Source organism: Anser anser (assembly GCF_964211835.1).
Source record: "Anser anser genome assembly, chromosome: 1".
Classification (NCBI taxonomy): Eukaryota; Metazoa; Chordata; class Aves; order Anseriformes; family Anatidae; genus Anser; species Anser anser.
In genome coordinates this window covers 22,919,829-22,942,539 of record NC_139720.1, presented here as the reverse complement: position 1 = coordinate 22,942,539, position 22,711 = coordinate 22,919,829, and the positions used below count along the sequence as shown (strand labels likewise).

Genomic DNA, 22,711 nt, shown 5'->3' with positions numbered 1-22,711 from the left:
TGCTAGTGCGCTAAAGTTTTGCAAAGATGTCAATACATCCATTTACATAACATTACTTTTCCATTATCTCCCCAGTAGGTAAACCGAGCAAAAAAAGATACTAGAATGAACACAGCAAGGCTCTGTCCTTATCTAAACAATTTAGGCATGGATTTTGCACCTATTTTTTTCTTAAATATAAATTCAAAACACAAGCCTGATTTATTTATGTGACACCATCTTTTTCCAAAACTGATGCCAAAAAATGTCTAGATTCTGTAAGGCAGACTTACAGAAAATAAGCAGTATATATACTTCAGGGACCCAGAAAAAATGAGTTAACTGTTTGTTTAGAAACACACAGAGTTTTGTGGCACAGTAAGTAAGAGAATTCAGTTTACCAGGTCATCTTTTAACTACCCCAACATATGAAATTGTTCTACTAATTTCTTCAATTTTTTTTTCCCTTATTTACTAGGAAAAAACTCTAGACATCCTTTATGGCAACCTTATTCTGACAGATTTTTTTGAGACCAAAGTTATTCAGAGAACCATGATTTCAGCAGACCTTCTAACAAAACAGTCTAGTATTGAAGCTCACTTGCTTGTCTGTTTTTTGCTGGCTCCCTCATTCTCTTTGCTTTTTTGGCCACTTTTCCACGTGCTTTTCTTAGGGGAAAGTTCTCAAAATCTTCCACATTCCTGCTCCCAAAGATCCTTAATTTTCTTCTACCTGGTCTCAGACATACTGAGCCTTTCCCCTAGAGGGGGATCACTAAGTGAAGCTTTGTCACAGGTTTGATCATGCACAGATGAAGTCTGATCAATGTTGATATCAGACCAACAAATTAGTGCATTAGGAACTGGATTCAGTTAGTGGGGTCCTACTGCCCAGTCTGCTTTCCAAGTGCTGGTACCTCCTGTAGAGGCTATGTGGCAGACTCTGTCTTGCTCTGGGTCCAGCAAGTCCCAGCTGCAGCTATTAGGCTCTTAGAACAGATACTTGGGGCACCTGAGAAGGGAATGATTCCCAGCTCAGTGGATCTCAGCTGGAATGTTTGTTCTGCCAGGGCAGACCCAGCTCACCACACAACCTGGTGTGCAGCATGCACGCTTTTCCTGGCCAGCAACCACAGGGACAGCCAAAAGGTCTGTGTAAGTAGGGGAAGGTGCAGACAGGAGCAATCAACTGTTGGTCTCACTACCAAGATCAACAGCAATGTGTACATAAACAGGCAGAAAGATAAGTGCTCTGCTACCTAAGACCTGATCATTCATTCACGCTTCCACACATGCAAGGAACTCCTTTTACAGTTCCATTAAAGGTAAGCGTCACTGTCAGGTGTTCCTTTAATACTAGCTCCTTTCCTCCTTACTGCAACAGAAAGGTAACTTGCTAGTATAAGAACTTAAACATCCTATTAGGTATAGAAGTAAAATATTACAGTATGTTATTTTAAGTTTTCCAAAGAATCTGTTTCCTGAGAGTTTTGTAGAGAAGTTATACCCAATGAAAAATTTTAATAACAAGTTTGTGAGAGATAGTTCCATATTTTCAGTTGGTATTATGAAAAGTTTTTGTTTATTATCCCCTAAATGTCCATATTATTGAAAGGTCTTACTCCAAAATCGCCTGTCTTATAAATATTGTGCTTTTGAATTGTTATTGATTAAAAAGTCACTTGTAACTGCAATAGGTAAGCATGAAATTAATCAGGTGTATGTATTTGCAGTATGAGAGTCCTCCTGTATATCAGTTTTATTTATTTATTTCCTCCTGTTTCTTTTTAAGGCTGTTGTGTTTTCTTACATTGTGTTGTGTTATGACTCAGTCTTCTTTAGTTTAGCTGACGTCTGAGTTACTTGGTGTCCCACACCAACTTAGGCTCAAAAAAAACTTTCAAAACTGGAAAAAAAAAAAAAGACAATCAAAGATACTTTATAAATAGTTATTTAAAATGCTGGCAGGCTCTCAGGGAAAGGGAGAAAAGTCAATTTTACCTGAACACTACCACTTGAAGAACAGCCACAAAAGTGATTGATTGCTACACAAAATGCATGGCTGTACATTCCTTAGGTTGGTTTAATTTTATTGTGTTGTTTCCACAGTTCTTGAATTTGCCGTGTAAATACATTAATATGGATATCAAATTCATTATGGATATCCATTCATAGATCTTGATATTAAGATACAAAGGACAGTTAGCAGCATTTTTGTTCATGTTTGGGACCAGATCCCATATAGTCTCAGGGGCCACATCACCACCCTCTAAATATTCTTCATGGTGTGACTGATTTCTGCTGACTGGCAGTTGGTATCTCTTTTAAAACTGTGATCTTGATATACAGCTTTCACATGTAGCTGAAATCTACTAAGGCACCTGGAGAACTGCATTCAGCTCTGGGTTCCCAATATAAAAAGGACATGGAAGTATTCAAACGAGTCCAGAGGAGGGCCATGATGATGACCACAGGGCTACAGCACCTCTCCTGTGAAGACAGGCTGAGGGAGTTGGGGTTGTTCAGCCTGGCGAAGAGAAGGCTGTGGAGTTACATTACAGCGGCCTTCCAGTACCTAAAGGGGACCTACAGGAGAGCTGGGGAGGGACTCTGTCAGAAAGTGTAGTGATAGGACAGGGGGTAATGGCTTTAAACTAAAAGAAGGTAGATTTAGATTGGATATAAGGAAGAAATTCTTTACTCAGAGGGTGGTGAGGCACAGGAACAAGTTGCCCAGAGAAGTTGTGGATGCCCCATCCCTGGAAATGTTTAAGGCCAGGCTGGATGGGGCTTTAAGGAACATGGTCTGGTGGGAGGTGTCCATGCCGAAGGCAGGAGGGTTGGAATTAGATGATCTCTAAAGTTGCTTCCAACCTCAACCATTCTATGTTTCTATGATTAAATTTGTTCTTGCATTACGCTGTCCACTTTATTCATATACCTATGAATAAAAATATATTCAAATGTCTGTACAACCAAGAGTTTACATTGAATGAACCTGCCTGGTGGATGAGGGGAAGGCTGTTGACGTAGTCTACCTAGACTTCAGCAAGGCCTTTCACGTGGACTCCCATAGTGTTTTCCTGGAGAAGCTGGCAGCCCACGGCTTGGACAGGTACATGCTTTGCTGGATTAAAAACTGTCTGGATGGCCAGGCCCAGAGAGTAGTGGTGAATGGAGTAAAATACAGCTGGAGGCCAGTCATGAGTGGTGTTCCCCAGGGGTTGGTGTTGGGGCCCATCCTCTTTAATATCTTTATGGATGATTTGGATGAGGGAATTGAGTGCACCCTCAGTAAGTTTGCTGATGACATCAAGTTGGGGGAAAGTGTTGATCTGCTGGAGGGTAGGAATGCCCTGCAGAGGGACCTGGACAGGTTGGATCAATGGGCAGAGGCCAATGGGATGAGGTTCAATATGGCTAAGTACTGGGTCCTGAACTTTTGTCACAACAATCCCATGCAGTGCTACAGGCTTGGGGCAGAGTGGCTGCAAAGCTGTTCAGAAGAAAAGGACCTGGGGATGTTTGTCAATGCTCACCTGAACATGAGCCGGCAGTGTGCCCAGGTGGCCAAGAAGGCCAAGGGCATCCTGGCTTGTATCAGGAATAGTGTAGCCAGCAGGACCAGGGAGGTGATCATCACCCTGTACTCTGCTGTGGTGAGGTCACAATTCGAGTCCTGTGTTCAGCTTTGGGCCCCTCACTACAAGAAGGATATCGAGGTCCTGGAATGTGTCCAGAGAAGGGCAACGTAGCTGGTGAAGGGCCTGGAACACAAGTCCTGTGAGGAGCGGCTGAGGGAGCTGGGGTTGTTTACTCTGGAGAAGAGGAGGCTCAGGGGAGACCTTGTGGCTATCTACAACTACCTGAAAGGAAGATATTGGGAGATGGGGGTCGGCCTCTTCTTACAGATAAGTGGTGATAGGACAAGAGAGAATGACCTCAAGTTGCGCCAGGGAATGTTTAGGTTGGAAATTAGAAAATATCAGAAAGGGTAATCAGGCATTGGAAGGGGTTGCCCAGGGAGGTGTTGGAGTCACCATCTCTGGGGGTGTTTAAGGGAAGGTTGGACGTGGTGCTTAGGGACACGGTTTATTAGGTGACATTGGTAGTAGGGTGATGGTTGGACCAGATGATCTTGAAGGTCTTTTCCAACCCTAATGATTCTGTGATTTTATTCTGTAAGTAGATATTGATCTTGCCAGTATCATAACACCACACATTAGCTATCTAAAGTGGTACTGTTTTCTCCTGTTGTACTCAATTCTATGTAGTGGCATTCATGTGAGACACCTCTGCTTCTGCGTGATGCACTTTTTATTTTTTTGCTTGATCTGAATTGATGGATTTAGCTCATTGGGTCGGTGCTTTGAAACAAATTGTTATGAGTATGAACTGGCAGCACTACACAGAGATGAATGAATTACCATCAAGGACTCTGATCTCAAATCGCTCTAGAATGAATGGGAATTTATCATCTAAAACCAAGCAAATTCCTGACAGAACTAGGTCCTTATGGTATCAGAACTCAGCCAAAATACTTCTAATCTCATGAAAAATTGGCAAAATTTCTCCCCAAACAGATGAAACTTGCAAAGTATGATTAACACTACCTGGACAGAGTTCTCATGAAACAGCTATTCCACATGGTGTTACAAGTATCAGTACAAAATCAGGCAAGATAATGTTTTCACTGTGTAGTTTGCACCAATGGGAAAGTAATAGTGAATAAAAGCAGTGTACTGATAGTGTTAATTAATGTGGGGTATGATGCTGATGAATGATGCAGAAAAAAAAAAATATTGAGGAAAAATAAATACAAAGCAAGAAAGATGGGACAGGAAAAGCACTGAGGAAATAGGCAGAACTGAAATGGAACAAATTATTTTTCAGGGACAAGAGTGCTTGACAAAATTGATCGTCTTGGAGGGAAAAATAAACCATTGATTCAAAAGTGAAAAAATGCAGTAGCAAAATTAGATTGAATATATGTATCCTTATAGAGATAAATGGAAGCAAGATAGAAAATGTGAGAAGAAAATTGTCATCTTTAAATTGCCATCCCCACAATGAGGTAGGAAAACACAGAAATGGAATATTAATAATCAATTTTTTTTCACATGTACTAAAATAGCCACAAATATGAACAGAATATGGCAGTGAAAGAGGAAAAAAATGGGAGTTGGTGTTGGCAGTTCATGCAGTTGTAGCTCGTTTTGTAAATATAAGTGGGAGTTCCTGTCAGGCATTGTTAATCCTTGTCTGTCTTTGGGTGTCTAAACCAAATGTTGGATTCTTGTCATAGTGGCACTGATCTCAGTTATGCTTCCAGAGCATCTTCTGCACCAGAAAGAAAGACAGAGGTGGGAGGTTTCAATGTGTGGCAACACAGAAATCCCATATGCATCAAAGAGTTCCTGAACAGTTTTAGCATCAATATTGTCCCAAACATATCGTATCGAACTGTCTATAAAATCTGAACCCCTACATGGCAAGTGTATGTTTACATTATCTTTTTGCTGTTCCCACACTGATGGTACAATATCACCAGTGTTATAACTTCAGATACATAACTGTAATGATGTAAATTATTATTTTATTATTTTTATGGATGAAGTGGTAGGCATCACAAAATGGATTCATCTGTTTCTTGGTTATTCTTGCATAATTTATTCTTATTTGGAAGAAATACGCAAAACATTCCCTTTTGACACACATACAGGAATTGTTAATTTAATATACTTGTGAATGCAAGATTGTAAAATCCACTTTTTTATGGTAATATCGTAAAAAATGCTCTATCATTATAATCTGCTTATAAAGAAACTTTATGTGTGTTATTTGTGATGGGCAAACTGTGAATCCAGGTGTAATGGGCTATAAACCAACTGGTAGCTTGTAGCCAGTTTAAAAAGATTATACTCTTATTAACAGATCTTTCCTCAAACAAGAAAACAAAACCTGATCTCAAACACTGATCCTGGCTCACTTAAATTGAATTTACATTATCAATTTTATTGTATTAATTCCTGACAAGCACTGGAATTAATAAGGGGCACTTGGTATGCCTCTAGCTTTCATAGTGCCTTTACAAACAGTATTAGGAAATTTTTGTTGAGGGTGTGAGAGAAGAGCAGGTGAGTATGACAACAGGAGGGGACAGAGGCATGGTAGAACTAGCTGCAGGTAACTGGAAGACCTGGAGTCCATTTTAGCTGCAATTCAGTAGCTTGACTCTGTGAGGATGGTGTAGCAAGGGAAAACGTGATGAATGTAGAGCACTGGTGCTACAGCCAACATCCACTGAATGTAGAGCACTGGTGCTACAGGCGACATCCACCTTCTTCCAGTCAGTGAAAATGTGATTCCAAAAGTGCTGGAAGTGTCTGTTGTTAGAATGACTCTTCTTAGGCTTTCCCAAACCCAGGCTTCTTTCCCAAGGAAATTAACAGGCACCCAAACAATGGCATGACAGAAACAAGATTTTTTTTCTTTTCATGTTGTGAGCAGGAGAGAGGCCCAAATTAGTCTAGATTTGCACAAACAGAAGCTATTTTACATCTGGAGCTCTGCCTTCTGCTTTGCCACCTGGTCTTTGTCCAGGATGAATGGTGGATTCAAGCCAAGATGAGTGGGAGGATGGGCAGAAGGTCAGTGATGTCCCAATCATGTGATTTGGTTGCTAAAGTGAGACGTGGTCCAGACAAGAAATACAGTTTGGATTGTAAATTTGACCTCAGTAGAAGTTGATCAGTCTTACCAATTCCAAGAGAAAAGTGAAAACAGAAGTATAAGGTTTTTTTTACCCATCAATTTATTTTGAAAAACTATTTTGATCTAATTTTGCTGTAAGAAAGAAAGTTACAATCTCATAAGGCTAGCATGCATTTCTACAGTTCTCCAACTTCACAATTTGCTATATCCAAGAAGACTTGTGAAATTGTCCATTTTATTTTCAAGTGTACACTATTTTATTCAAATCACTTATCTGACAGGGCTCATTTTAAACTGTAAGTGGTCTTAAGCATTAGATAAGACATTAGTTCTTTCCTCTCTCCCATCCAAATAATGAAAGAGTTCTGCTGTTTATCTTAACTTCATTGTGCAATTGGCAGCAGCAGTTCTGGTTGTTCAGCCCAGAAATAGTTGTGTGGTTTTTTTTTTTTTTTTTTTTTTTTTGTAATATTCTTTCCAATTAGTACTTAAATTTTATTTTATATTATTGTGAGAGTTTAATGAAAGTTGCCTCCATATGATTTGTATTTCTCTGCTGCCATTATTATGACACTAAAGTCGAGTTAGTGAAGTTAAGACTGTGATATATAGGGAGGTTGCAGAGCTTTTCTTTCTGACAATGTAATCCAGTCACCAGAATAGACAGGCTCAAATAATACGATTTTTATGTTACAAAACAGTTCGTACTCTAAGGTTTTTATCAGTTCTGGTTTAGCTCTTGCTAAGGGTCAAAGTATGGAGTTTTTGTTTGTTTTTCTGAATAGAAAACAACTCAGGATCTTCAGACTGATACAGCATATTTTTCATAGATCATATTATAGGATCACATATACTGCTGTTGTTACCTAAACTCTGCCAAAGCCTTGGGTAAATCTGAACATATTAGTTTCTATGAATGCATTTGCAGAAATGAAAATACGCAAAGTTAAGAACATTTCAGTAGCTTTCACATAAGTATCTGTTTATATGAGCCCTCAAGAATTATTTTGATTCCAAAAAATGAAACATGGATTTTCAGATAGAAAATAGTTTTGTAAAACACAGCAGCTCAAACAGGTATGTCCCTTTTCGAGTGCTTCATCCACTTCATACAGGAATTACAAGTACAATAATAAAACCCAAATATAAATCACTTGAAAGCTGTGCTAGTGTAGCCACATGTATATGAGATAAGATGTATGGGAAATATTAAGTACAGGGCAAATCACACAGAAACTATAAAGCTCAGAGAGGTGATGGACACCTCTCTGTTAGAAGTGGTTGTGCGTTACAGTCCACAGTCCAGGCAGCATGAGGTTTGGGATGGAGACAGTGTATTTCTAATGTGTGACCTTCATTGGCTGATAAAATAACTTCCTACATAGGCTGGAGTTTTAAAGCTACTTTAGCAATCAAAGTAGCATTTGATATAGCATGTGTATTTTGATTATCAGGTTCTTCAGAAACACTGTTATCATCCAGGATGTGTTTTGCTGGGGTCCAAATACACTCAAATAATAAAATAGAGAAAAGGAGTTATCATCATCGGATTACTCATTTACTGAAGTATGTGTTCTAATCACTTCCCAGCCTAATCAGGATTGGTTCAAAGGTTGCTGACTTCGTTTGGATGTTTGTAGTCCAACAAGTGCTGGCATGTTACTGATTTATCATACACAAGATTTCTTTCTTCCATCACTTGGGTATGAACAAATTAGTTTTGCTGCTGCTTCATAGCTGATGCCAAAGGAAGAAGTGTCTTGTTCTGGGATCAATGACTTTTCCATCCTACAGTGAAATTGTTCCTTCAGATAACTATAACTTTGTTAGTTGAAACGAGTATTTTACTACTTGTTTGCATTGCTGTTTTCTGCAATATATTCCAATACATTTCAATAACACTTTTTTTTAAAAAACTTATGTTTCATTCCCTTGCAAAAATTTATGCTCATTGCTTGTACAAAACTGCTTGTACTAGCATTTTCTGCATAATTGTTGGTATTCTGAGAAACACAGGACTGTAGGGAGAAAAAAAGGAGGTAAGGAACAAAAGTCTCTCATTACTTCTGAGCATTATCTTGCATATATCCACTATTTTACATGTGCATATAAATACATATGCATGTTTATGCAGATTGTTTACAGTAGAATGTTTATTTATATTAGAAATGTTATGTCCTTATCAAAGAGTACCTATCTATCTTACTAACATAAGTATACCAGATTTATAAAAATACTGTCTTATGTTTTTCAGTGTGTTGGGGTTTAACCCTGGTAGGCAGCTCAGCAGCACACAGCTGTTCACTCCCTCTCCCCCAGTAAGATGGGGAAGATAAATGCAGTTTAATAGGTAAAGCAAAAGCCACACACACAAACAAAGCAAATCAAGGAATTCATTCTCTACTTCCCATCAGGACGCAGATATTCAGCCATTTATAGGAAAACAGGGCTCACCGTGTGCAACGGTTACTTGGGAAGACAAACACCATCACTCCAAACATCCCCCCTCTTCCTTCTTTCCACCCAGATTTTATTGCTGAGTATATGTCACGTGGCATGGAACATCCCTTTGATCAGTTAGTTGTGCCCCCTCCCAGCTTGCGCACCTCCCAGCTCCATCACTAGCAGGGCAGTGTGAGACACAGAGAAGACCTTGGCTCTGTGCAAGCACTGCTCAGCAACAGCTAAATCACTGGTGTGTTATTAACACTGATTCCATCATAAATCCAAAGCATAGAACCACTTCAGCCACTGTGAAGAAAATTAACTTTATGCAAGCCAAAACCAGTACCCTGAGAAGGCAGATGAGGGATTCCAAATTTATCACTGAAAACACACATGACCCTACTTTACAGTAGCAAAGTCTTGCACAAGTATTTTATAAGCAGCAAGAGCCATATTTCACAAAGAATGAGTTCCATCAAGTTAGTCATTTCAGGTTTTATTATCATCTCTTATTGAAGTTTTTGGACCTGATAATGATATATATCAAATTAATACCCATACAGCAAGAGCAATTTCTTATTCTTAGGAACATATTAATCTTCAAAATTGTCTTTAGTAATGTGAATTTTCAATATGCTAGCAATTCGCATTTTCCAACAAGTTTTGTTAGTTCACAACCATAAAAGAAGATAGAAGATATGTACTGAGTTGTTTAATATTGAATAAACTGTATTAACAATACTTTCTATTGATATTTATTGATTATATTGATTATCTTTAAAGTACCTACTTTGCATTTTCTCCCCTTGTCTACAGCATTTGCCTCTGGACAAACTCAAGCAGAAAAAGGAGGCCTAGAGAGGATGGAAGCAAGGACAGGTAGCCTGGGATGAATACAGATAAATTGTCCAAGCAGCCAGAGATCAGGTTAGGAAAGTCAAAGCCCTATTAGAATAAAATTTGGCCAGAGACATCAAGGATAATAAGAAAGGCTTCTATAAGCACATCAATAAAGGAAGGTTAGGGAAACTGTGGGTCCTTTCTGGAAGGAAACAGGAGACCTGGTTACCCAGAATATGGAGAAGACTGAGGTACTCAATGACTTTTGGCCTCATTCTTTGCCAGAAAGTGCTCTAGCCACATAGCCCAAGTCCCAGAAGGCAAAGGAAGAGACCAGGAGAATGATGAACTACTCAGTATAGGAGAAGATCAGGTTCAAGACCATCTAAGTGTGGTGGTTTTACCTTGCTAGGCAGCTGACCTCCACCACAACCACTCTCTCACTCCCCCTCCTCAGAAAAGGAAGGAAAAGAAGAAGAAAAGGAAAACAAACAACTCACGGGTTGAGATAAGGATAATTTAATTAAAGGAAAATAATTATTAAGGTAAAATTATTATTAAGGGAAAATTAAATAATTTAGATAAAGGGAAAAGGGGGGTGGGGGTGGGGGGTGGGGAAGGGTACAAGACGGGGTGACAAGCAAAGGCCGTGTGGAAGCACAGAGAGAGAAGAAATAAATTACTCTACTTCCCATCCATGAATGATGCTTGACCACGTCCCTGAAGCAGGGCCTCAATACACAAAGCTGTTGTTTGGGAGGACAGACGTTTTCATAACGAGAGCCTGCCCCTCCCCACTCCTTCCCCTTTTCCACCTTTTATTGCTGAATGTGACATCGTATGGCATGGAATATCCCTTGGGCTGGTTTAGGTCAGCTGCCCTGGTGATGTCCCCTCCCCACCTCTTGCCCTCCCCCATCCTGCTGGCTCTGAGGGGTTTGGAGTGAGTCCTGATGCAGTGCCAGCACTGCTCAGCAATAGACAAAACTCTGGTGTGATACCAGTGCTGTTCTAGCTACAGGTGCAGAGCACAGCATGGTATTGGCTGCAGGGAAAGTTAACTCCATCCCAGCCAGACCCAGTACACTAAGGAACCTAAAGGTGCACAAGTCCATGGGACCCAATGTGATGCATCCGCAGGTTTTGAGGGAATTGGCGGATGTAGTTGCTAAGCCACTATCCAGAAATTACTTACTCAGACGGTGGTGAGGCACTGGCACAGGCTGCCCAGAGGAGTTGTGGATGCCCCATCCCTGGAAGTTCAAGGTTCAAGGCCAGGTTGGATGGGGCTTTGAGCAACCTCGTCTAGTGGAAGTTGTCCCTGCCCATGGCAGAGGGGTTGAAATAACGTGATCTTTAAGTTCAAACCCAAACCATTCTATGATTCTCTGTTTCTATGATTTAAAAAATTCCTCTAGCTCTGTTAGATCAATGAAGATCTGTTATAGAGAAGTGAGCTTACATTCCAGTAAATAAATAAAATATATATGGGAATATCTATTTCTCTGTCTATCTAGCTACATGGCAGCATCCAAATTCATTCTGGCTCAGTGTTACAGCATCAATCACTTTGTCATGTGGGAAAACAGGAGCAGACAACACACATCTTTTCAAAACTTGTGTGCTTAACCAGTTATATTGTAAAAAATCAGACTACATATGACTGCTTTAGCAAAATACAGTGAACACAGCTGAAAAAGCAATTTTTTTTTATAACAAAGGGAGTTGAAGAATTGCTGCAGTTATGTAGTGGTATTGATTGTTCATAGCATCCTTAAACCAGAAATAATTTTAGAGAATTTCCTCTTTCTTTTTTTTTTCTTTTTTTTCTTTTTTTTTTCTTTTTTTTTTTTTTCATTCCTCCCTCTTCTTATAGGGATTGTGAGAGTCATTTTCTTTGTTATCACCTTTGTTTTGCAGCATATGTGGGATGATGTACATATGTTGCATGCATGGTTTTTGCTCTCTTTGTTACACCATAAACCAGTTCTGTCAAGCTTTCAAGGTCACATTTCTTTGGTGACCAGTGATTTGTTGTTTCTGATTTGCAGTTATATCCCCAGGTTCCTGGTATCACCTGTGCCTTATTTTCAAAGCTTCTGTTATGACCTTATGTTTACACAGTTAGGGCCCCATGTTATAACCTCTATCTTGACAGAGAGGTTGTATTTTTGTTGTATTTTTGTATGTGTGTGAAAACTTAATTATGGTTTCTTTTAGTGTTAGTTTTGTATTCCCTACTGTGCTACCAATTTTATCACAAGTGGTTCTGGCCATAAAGCTGAAGTTTGAGTGAATGAATTCATGAAGAAGGAAAGGCTTCTGGCTTTTTGAATGTGTGGAAGAGTGGAGAAGGAGATAATCAGTACCATATGCTGAAAAGATGATAGAAATAAAAGACTGGATTGTTTGTGGTGGTTGTGTTCAGACCGTGGAGTAGGTATGTAGAGCAACATACCTTCTGGAATACTCTGAGGTCCCACCAGCCTCTTTCTGTTCATGATTTTCCCTTGCAGTAGAATTGGGTACTACCATGGAGTCAGAACATAGTTATGGTCCTGTTTTGGACTTGTGATCATAAGCTGGGAAATGCAGGCACATTTCACTGAGCAGAGAGCCTGTCCCAAATTCTGGACCACTTAGTACTTCATCAGTGAACTGCGATGATTTCATGGTAAATAAAACAGGAAATAAATTCAGGAGTTGAAAACGTTATTGAATTATACATGTTATACAGTTCAGAACAGTGCATTAACCACTACTGGGGACTGGTGTTGCATTAGTCTTCTCTCTTAATCTGAACCCATAAAATCACACATTTTTGTTGCAGGATGGAAATTGGGCTATTAGAAAAGTAAGAAGAACAAAATGGAACTTGAAACATGTTATTCATTTTCTGGATATGCTATATATCACCAGAAAATCTCACTGTGCCTCACTTTCTCATACTTTTGCAAATCATGTTACACAGCAAAATATCAAGACCAGAATGATACTGTCACTAAAATTCAATTCAATGTTGATATAGAGAAGTTCAAAAAATGCTACTATTCATGTGGAGATCCAAGAAGGACTTTGGCATTGGTATTCTGACCATTACAACATGTAATTTACTGTCAGGTGGTCCATAGGGCACGGTTCACAGCTCACAGATGTCCTCAGGAAGTGCTGACTGCATAAATACAGGAAAGGAAATAACTGGCTTGGTGGTGATTCTTCAGAAAAGAATTTAGGTCATGAGTCAACAGTATCATGCTGTTGAGAAATACAACAAGCATCTCACACACACACACACATATATATATATAAGAATCCATCAATCCAGAAAGAAAGAAAGGAAGGAAGCAAGGAGAGAAGGAAAAAAAAAAAGAGATAGGGAAAGGAAATAATTTTGCATTACACAAAAGAGAAGACTATCAATGTTGAAGGTGTTCAGTCTTCAAGAACATAAGATTTCCTTGCAAAGTTTTAAAGTCTCTGTCACTGTAACTCCTTTGGAACAAATGAGGTCAATATCTGAAAATAAATAAATACCAGAAAAATATATAAAATGAGACACAGAAAGCAGAGATGAGAAGGTTTCTAGCCAATATTCATTTGTGAAAGTGAAGACCTGAGTTTTGTCACAGTTTCAAAATATATGTACCTATATCCAGTGCCCATTTACTGATGGATATATCACCTAGAATGATCCTAGGACTAGACAAAAGGTTTCATAATTTCTAAAATAATGCCCTAAGCATGATTTTAGGAAATCATTCTTTGCTTATTTCTTCTCTGTGGTCATATGAATCTTTAAATATGTTTGCTCAAATAATGAGTAATCTGTATTCCCTTTCTTTATGCCCAAATCTGGTTGTTAGGGCATTGTCCATAAAGGAGAGGCCTCCTTTCTTCCTTCTTCTGGCAGTAGATATTGAATTTGGACTCTGCCTTCTGCTGTCTAAAATTTGGATGCATGCTCTAGATTATTTTGCGATACTGGATTATGTAAATTTCAATTCTGTTATCCTTACTCCCATTAATTTCTTCTGTATTCCTGATATTTTAAATTGATAACATTTTTAATACAAAAACATTTTTGACACTAAAACTTGTATTCAAAGAACTTTTTTTTTTTTAGTTACTTTTTCAGACTTTGCATTGGAATATCCTGGTTCACAATTTTTATTAACTAACTTAAATTATAGCTTTGTAATCCAATATGGTTTGACATCATTGCCAATATTTTTATATTCAAGGACCTTTTATATATTTATTTTTATATTTTTGTATTTCAAGCATCTTTTATTTACAGATGCTTGAAATGAAACGTTACTAACATTTACTAACATTTCAATACTAATTTTCATGAAATTTAGATGTTTCAAATAAAATGCCATTCCCAAGAATATCGCAGAGCTCAGCTCTGAAAATAGGAATTCTTGCCTATTTCTTGGGGTCAATGTGAAGAGTTAGAGCTTGGAAGGTGCTGAGAGTTACATGCTTCTTACTGTCTCAGTTAACATCTTGAAGTGAACAGAGTATGAAACAGACAAAATATGTCTTCTTTTTTATATAATATAACAAGCTAGGGCATGTAGCCATTAAAATGAAAAAGGATTTAAAAAAAAAAAAGGGAAAAAAAAAAAGGTAAAGGAAAAGGGAAGAGGAAAAAGGAAAAGGAAAAAAAGAAAAGAAACAGAAGACAAATTTCTAGCCTGTGATGATGATAACTCATTTGCAATCCCCTTTTCAAATTTTCACTGTTTTCTAGGGTGGAGTCCTCGACTGTATCAACTTGTGTGACATTTATAAACAAATATGTGGAACTCATTTGTGTAAAACACTTATCGTGTTTCATTTGTATTTTACATATATAAATATATCTATTTTGCATCTTTCAATAAGATTAAATAAACCACTTGCAGCTAAAATGAAGACTGCACAATGACAGTGAACCCCTGAATCACAGGGCAGACAGCCAGTACTATGTGCACCAGGCATCCCCAACAAGACTGACAGACTGATGCCAGTTGTGACTCCAGTGCGCTGAATCCTGTCGGTGCTGTTGGGATGTTTTACAAGAACTTTCTTAACGTGCATTTAAACTAACAGGTACAGTATATGCTAGAGTAAGGAGGGCAGATGATGGCCGGCTCCATGGTAGTCTAACAGCAGCTGGCATTGCAGAGGAATTTCAATTAGTCAGGTGACAATCAGCTGCAATCCCTGAGGAACTGGCTACTGCATCTTCTGCATAGCTCTCTTTCACTGCTCCAAAAAACTTAATTGTTGCACTGCTTACACTACTGGCTGTAAAAGTAGCTACATGGGACCCCCTCTTCCTGTCCCCGTGAATTAATTTAAGAAATTATATCTCCTATACCATGTTTCCACAGATACGAATCTGTGTTTGTTTAGTTTGTAAAGAAATGAAGAAGATGCATTTGCTATAGAGACAGCTGAGTCATTCCCATCCCTTGAATGTAAATGGCAGAGGTTTTCTTATTTTAGCTGCTATTTCAGCTTAATGAGCTCTGGAATTTTTTATAGTAAAGTTATTGTAAATTGTTAGTCCAGTCAGTGTCTCCACTTTAAACTTTTCTCTGAGATTTCATGCCTTATCCACTATGAAGAGAAACTTAGTATGTTGTCTCTGGGACCTTTCTTTTTTCTTTTTCTTTCTTTTCATTTTATGTATTTATTTAAATAAACAGTGTTTGAATTAATTTGAGTACGTATCTATCCAATGAAGATAATGTTTCGTTATTGTTCTATGCCTTGTTTAGTATTTTAAAAGGGGGCACATTCAAATTTTGACTTTAAATCTTTGGAGTTTTCATTCAGAATTAAAGGCTAAGACAGAAGACAATTGTTTTGAATTTGTATTAAAACAGCTAAAATTCATAGTAGAAAAAAAAATAAATAAATAAAAAGGACTGGTTTCAGCTAATATATCCACTGTTCAGAACAGGAAAAAATTCACAAAGCATGACATAAAATTTCCAGCAACACTACAACTTTGGAAAGAAGCAATAAGAATAAAGTAATAATGTTCTACAGAAATTGATGTAATTTGTCTTCTTTCCAACATTCTACCTGTTTACTATATTGTACATATCCTTTGAAATTAAAGGAAATTTTTGTCTTCTTAGACTACCATACTTACATAGATTTGCTGCTTTAAAAGGGTAAAGAAAATTTAATGTCCTCTAATAAGTTCCAAAGGAACTCCTTAGAAAAGGAGTGGATGCTGTTTTGGCTGCACATTTCCACAAAAAAAGAGAGAGAAACCTATTGTAAATAAAATGGAAATTCAAGTCTGAACCACATTGCTTCTTGTAAACATTAATACTACTGATAGTAAACACATAAGACAGGGTACTTCAAAACAGCTAACTGTATTCAGGGAACAAGAGTCTCTAGGGTAACAAGTTACAGCATTAGTCAGCAAACACTATCCTTGGGTGAGTATTAAACAGTTTATGTTATTCTTTTACTGATAAATCCTTAGCATTTCCCATGTGGGGCAATGCAATTTAAAAGGAGTGATTTGACTGAAGAGAGTTCCAAGGAGAGCAAGAGGCTTTTCAGAGGTCCTGAAAAGGACAATGAAAGGTCCTAAAATATTTAAATATATTTAGACTGAGGAAAGGAAAAGACAATGGTGTTGTTCATATAGGTAAAACATTGCCTTTACGGAGTTTATTCCGTTCTCAAAACTCACTGCAGTTCAGAAAAATGAGTTTAAATCAAGGAACGTAATGTTTGTGCTAGTCATCAGGAATGAGTGTATAATTCTGAGGACTGTAAAGTACTGCAGTGGCTGGTTGGAAAGCTGTGGCAACTCCCTCAGTTCCAGTTCCTAAGAGCAGGTTGCAAAGGGGTCATATGTTCAGATGTGACATAGACCCTACCTTTGCAAAAGGGGAAGGAGTAAAAAATCTCTTAAATTTCAGCCTCAATTTCTGTAATTTTATCATCCAGATGTATTTGAGCTTATTCTTACAGATAATAAATTCTGGAAGGAATTAATTTGGTGTGTTGAAGTAAAGCAAAATTTTTATTACTTATTTTTTCTTATTTTAAATATTACTTTATTACTTAAGTTATTACTTTATTTAATTTTAAATAAATAATATTTTTAAATTAATTCATTATTTAATTTATTATAAATTACTTTATTACTTATTTTTTTTATTTACTTAAACACAAAGCTATTCCATGAACAGTAGATGGATATTATTTGAAACTGATAGTGTTTCTTAAAAATTGAATTTTACTTTTTTTTTTTTTTTACACTGAACTAATACATTAACTTCAAATGTTCTAACTTTCCCATAATTACTATATTATTATTATAACTAATGATTAAGGCTACAGAAACTTTAACAAGATATTTTCATTACTTGCACACTAATTTATTTACACATCATATAATACCAGCATTAAGCATTAAAAACAAGGTTGATGAGTGCAATTTCATGGTGCCTGTGACAGTAAAGGGTTTCCAAATTTCATGCCAATCCAACTCAACAATATAAAATATAGCTCTGAGTTGTTAATTTCTCTTCTAATCTCCCTAAATATTTTATGCTGCTCAATGAGGATGAGACAAATTATGAGTTCATTATAAGGATTATAATGGAATACAGTTACATTTGTATTTCACGTTTTCATTATTCTAATTATACTGACAATAGGCTGATGTTGCTCTGCCTCATATTCTTATGTCAGTTTGCAAGAGAAGGTTTGTATCAGAATGTAAATTTTTTTGCCACATCCATTTTTGGACAATAATTTTTCCACTATTCAACAGTTTTGTTCAGTGGGTCTGTCTTGCTTTATGAGGGGTGGTAACCCACACAGAAAAGCTGAGAAGGGACTAGATATAAAATTATGGAAAAGGTTGAACTCTACATTTTAGAGTGTATTAAATATTAAGATTTTTTGAATGATGCTATAGGACATTGCAATTTAGGTCTGTTTTTTAAAACTATTATAGTCAATAGAGACTACTCCATTTTTAAGTAAATCCTGTCCAGCTATAAACTAAGAGTTTGTCTGGGAAATGTATGTGTGATCGACGAGTTGTCATATATTTGATATATATATATTTTTTTTCTTTTTCAATATTCAACCAGCCAAACAATGCATGATCATTTAATCAAAACTGATTCAACATCTGTCTTGCAGTTTATTTCCTCACTAATCAAACAGATTTTCTTTGGCAAAATCCTGTTTAGAAATATTGTATTTAGCAAAATATTGAATGTTAAGATACTCATCTACAGAATCAATATTAATTGCATAGCATTATAGGCTGATTATAGATAACAGTTTCAACATGAACATATCTGAACCTGGTGAATAATCAGCCCCCTCAGTAAAACATAAATATTCATTTGATTTAAGTTCACTGGCTTAGACATTCTAACCTGCTTAAATGTGAAAAGGTACTTAAGTGCTACACAGCGACCGTGTTTAGAGTTTTTAATGAAAGTCATTTACTCAATGTGAGAGTTAAAAATAAGAAGCTTGTTGCTAATCATCTAACATTAATTACTGTAAATCTCCAGACTCCTGAGATCATGAGGAACAAGCTTAACTTTGCATCCAGAATGAATTTACTAGTAGCTGATCAAAGGGAAGTCTCTCTTTGTGAGATAATAGATAAACTGATGTATAGAGGACCACTATAGCAAAGCAAACAAACAGAATTATCAAACATAAAAATAAGGTCAAACTCCTGTTGGATATAACAGAAATTGTTGAAAGTACAGAATTGTCATGAAGAAATAAAATTGTCCCTGGTACTTTATCATTATTATGCTTTAGGGAGAATTTCAGCATTTCTTACAGGTACACTAGGATTTTACCATAAAATAGAGGGATTGCATTAGCAAATTTGTGTTGAAGGATTGAATTTGAATCAGCTTCAAGACATTCATCCACTTAATTCAGCCTACAACTTTTTTGAAGGAGACGACTCATCTGCCTAAATGTTTGACGCATACATTTCACTTTATTAATCTAGTATTATTTGAAGACAGGAAGGAATTTAGTGAGAAAGGGAAGATAATCAACCTGTTACAGGTCATAAAGCTATGCTTCTGTTTCTTGTTCTATCATAATTTATGCTGGAATACAAGTTGGTAGTACTAAACTCATCCCATTTTAATGTTTCTGCATGTTGAATCCTTGATACGAGAATTTCACAGGGGTACAATTAGTCATGTTTCTGCAGGCCTTGTTGTTATGGGCCTAGAGCTATTTGAAACACTATTGGTGAAATAATTAATTTTCTTGGTTCCTTTATCAGTTAATACAAATACTGACAGACAGACTGGATTTATAAGCTCCAATGATCTTCAATATACTGAGCTTCATGGCCCTAGAACAACCTGTTCTAACTGATGCTCCAAAAAAATCACAACATACAAAGTGGAATCAGGTGCACCCTCAGCAAGTTTGCAGATGACACCAAGCTGAGTGGTGCAGTTGATACAACAGAAGGAAGGGATTCCATCCAAAGGGACTTGAACAAGCTAGAAAAGTGGGCCCATGTGAACCTAATGAGGTTCAACAAGTCCAAGTGCTAGGTGCTGCACTTGGGTCGGGGCAATCCCAGCCAAGAGGACAGACGGGGAGAAGAACTCATTGAGAGCAGCCCTGCAGAGAAGGACTTGGGGGTTCTGGTGGACAAAAAGCTTAACATGAGCTAGCAGTCTGCACTTGCTGCCCAGAAGACCAACTGCATCCTGGGCTGCATCAACCAAGGTAGGCGATTGTCCCCCTCTGATATGCCCTTGTGAGGCTCCACTTGGAGTCCTGCATCCACATTTGGGCCCCCAGCACAAGAAGAATGTGGATCTGTTAGAGTGGGTATAGAGGAGAGCCACAAAGATGATCAGAGGGCTGGAACACTTCTGAAGAAAGGCTGAGAGAATGGGGGATGCTCAGCCTGGAGAAAATAAAGCCCTGTGGGGAGACCTCATTGCAGCCTTTCAATACTTAAAGGGGGCTTATAAAAAAAGATGAAGAGCAACTTATTTCTCTGTCTGACAATAATAGGACAAGGGGGACTGGTTTTAAACTGAAAGAGGGGAGATTTAGATTAGATGTTAGGAGGAAATTCTTCAGGGGGTGGTGAGGCACTGGAAAGGTTGCCCAAAAAAGCTGTGGATACCCCACCCCTGGAGGTGTTCAGGGTAAGGGATGAGTCCCTGTGCAACCTGATCTAGTGGGCAGCATCCCTGTCCTGGCAGAGATGTTAGAACTAGATGATCTTTAAGTTCTTTTCCAAACCAAGCCATTCTATGACTCTATGATTCTATGACTATATGAAAGTTACAGGCAGTTTTGGAATTTTTAATAAGAGAAACTGCCCAAGTATTGAAATCTTTTACAAAATAAAACTACCTGTCTGCCTAACTCAAGTGACTTTTTTATAGTCAGCAAATCAATCCATTTTCTTGAACAGACAGGTTAAATCGCCTGTCTTCACAAGTCTACGAAAAAAGCTTGCCTCTGTTACCTAGGTATTTTAAATGTATACATAAAAGACACTGGACCTCAGTGATTATCTTTCAGTTTGTTATAACTTTCACTCTTTTCTGTTTATTGCTATGCACTTAACTTTGGAGTAAAATACAGACCAATTAGAATGTTCACCATTTTCTACAATTTATTTCTGCTATATATCTGTCTCAATTCATAAACCCTCTTTATACATTCTGAAAATGTAGAAACACTGAGACTTTCACACAGCCTAGCACAGTATTACAGAATCACAGAACTGTAGGGGTCAGAAGGAACCTCAAGAGATCATTGGGTCCAACCCCCCTGCCAAAGCATGTTCCCTAGAGCAGGTTGCCCAGGTAGGCATCCAGATGGGCCTTGAATATCTTCAGAGAAGGAGACTCCACAAACTCCCTGGGCAGCCTGTTCCAGTGCTCCGTCACCCTCACCATGAAGAAGTTCTTTCGCATGTTGGTGCGGAACTTCCTGTGCTCCATTTTTTGACCATTGCCCCTTGTCTATCCACACAAACCACTGCAAAGAGGTTGGCCATATCCCTCTGTCTCACACACTTAAGATATTTGTAAACACTGATAAGATCCCCTCTCAGTCTTTTTTTCTCAAGGCTGAACAGACTCAGGTCTCTCAGCCTTTCTTCATAGGGAAGATGTTCCAGGCCCCGTATCATCTTTGTGGCCCTACGCTGAACTCTTTCCAGGAGATCCCTGTCTTTTTTGTACGCGGGAGCCCAGAACTGGACACAGTACTCCAGGTGAGGCCTGATCAGGGAAGAGTAGAGGGGGAGGATCACCTCCCTTGACCTGCTGGCCACGCTCCTTTTAATGCATGCCAGGATCCCATTGGCCTTCTTGGCCACCAGGGCACGCTGCTGGCTCATGGTCAATGTGTGTATGACCATGTATGTGTAATGAAACTTCAGGAAAGTTAAAAAGAAATAGTAAAACCCCAGAGTGAGGAAGCATTCATCATCTCTTGCTAAGATTTATGTTTGTAGACATTGTATTTTTTGTTGTTGTTGTTGTTTGTTTGTTTGTTTTTCCCCTGAGAGTCCTACTTCTAAAGTTCATCTAAGAACTTAGCCCGCACTCCTCTGGAGTTTGTAATTTTGCCTAAAGTTATCTCAGGCAGTCTTCAAAAATATTTTTCTCTGATCTTTCTCTATACCTGTATAGCTGTTGAGGGAAAAATGGCATGCAAATAGCATCAAGTCAGTAATAACTAATATCTAACTGTAGTCTAACTGAAATGTTACAGTTTTCTTCGGATGTTAGGAACAACTTAACTTTTACTGTAAGCAGCAGGAAAGACTGTAGATTAGAGATAGGTATAAAAATGCTTTAAATCTAAACTGTAAGATCTGGAAGTTCTTGTGAGCCTCAAATATTTTACTATATGTTGTCCTTTTAAATCATGTCCCAGGGCTTTCTGGTTCATGGTTTGACAAAACAATGTATACCAGATCACTCTGAAACATCCATTTGGAAGTCATTTGGTGTAAATTTTATAAGTACAGCTGGAACAGCATATGGTAATGGGTGCTGTTTTCAGGTGACAGTCAACTAATATCTTTGTTAAACATCATGTAGTGTTGCTAATAACATGATGCTTTCCTAATTAAGTATTCACTTTAGTAGGATCAGATTTGGAGTTAGAAAACTGATGAGTTATTGTTATGCATGAGAATAGCATTAGAAGCAAAAGAAAATTCAAGCACTGGTTATTCATGACTTGATTCACTAAAACCTGAGATTAAACCAATTAAGCAATATTATCGGTTGAGGGTTGAGCTGCTGGAAAGCAGCTCTGCAGAGAAGGACCTGGGAGTCCTGGTGGACAAAAGTTAATCATGAGCCAGCAGTGTGCCCTTGTGGCCAAGAAGACTAATGGTATCCTGGCATTAGGACGAGCTTTGACAACAGGTCAAGAGAGGGGATCCTCCCACTCTATTCTGCCCTGGTGAGGTCACACCTGGAGTATTGTGTCGAGTTCAGGCTCCCCAGTACAAGAGAGACATAGACATAGTGGAGAGAGTCCAACAGAGGGCTTTGAAGATGCATAGGGGACTGGAGCATGTCTCTGATGAGGAAAGGCTGAGAGAGCTGGGCCCGTTTAGCCTGACAAAGAGAAGGCTGAGAGGAGATCTTATCAATGTATGTAAGTATCTTAAGGGAAGGTGTCAAGATGATGGGGCTCAACTCTTTTTGGTAGT

The 22,711-nt window shown here is 38.1% G+C and overlaps 1 long non-coding RNA gene across 1 annotated transcript in view; it reads left to right on the top strand.

The window, feature by feature from the left end:
- Nucleotides 1-1,229: 1,229 nt before the first annotated feature.
- Nucleotides 1,230-22,711, top strand: part of LOC310892152 — a 72,928-nt gene continuing 51,446 nt past the window's right edge. The window contains exon 1 of the long non-coding RNA XR_014577909.1: nt 1,230-1,304. This is a non-coding gene — a long non-coding RNA (uncharacterized lncRNA). The remainder of the gene's footprint in view (nt 1,305-22,711) is intronic.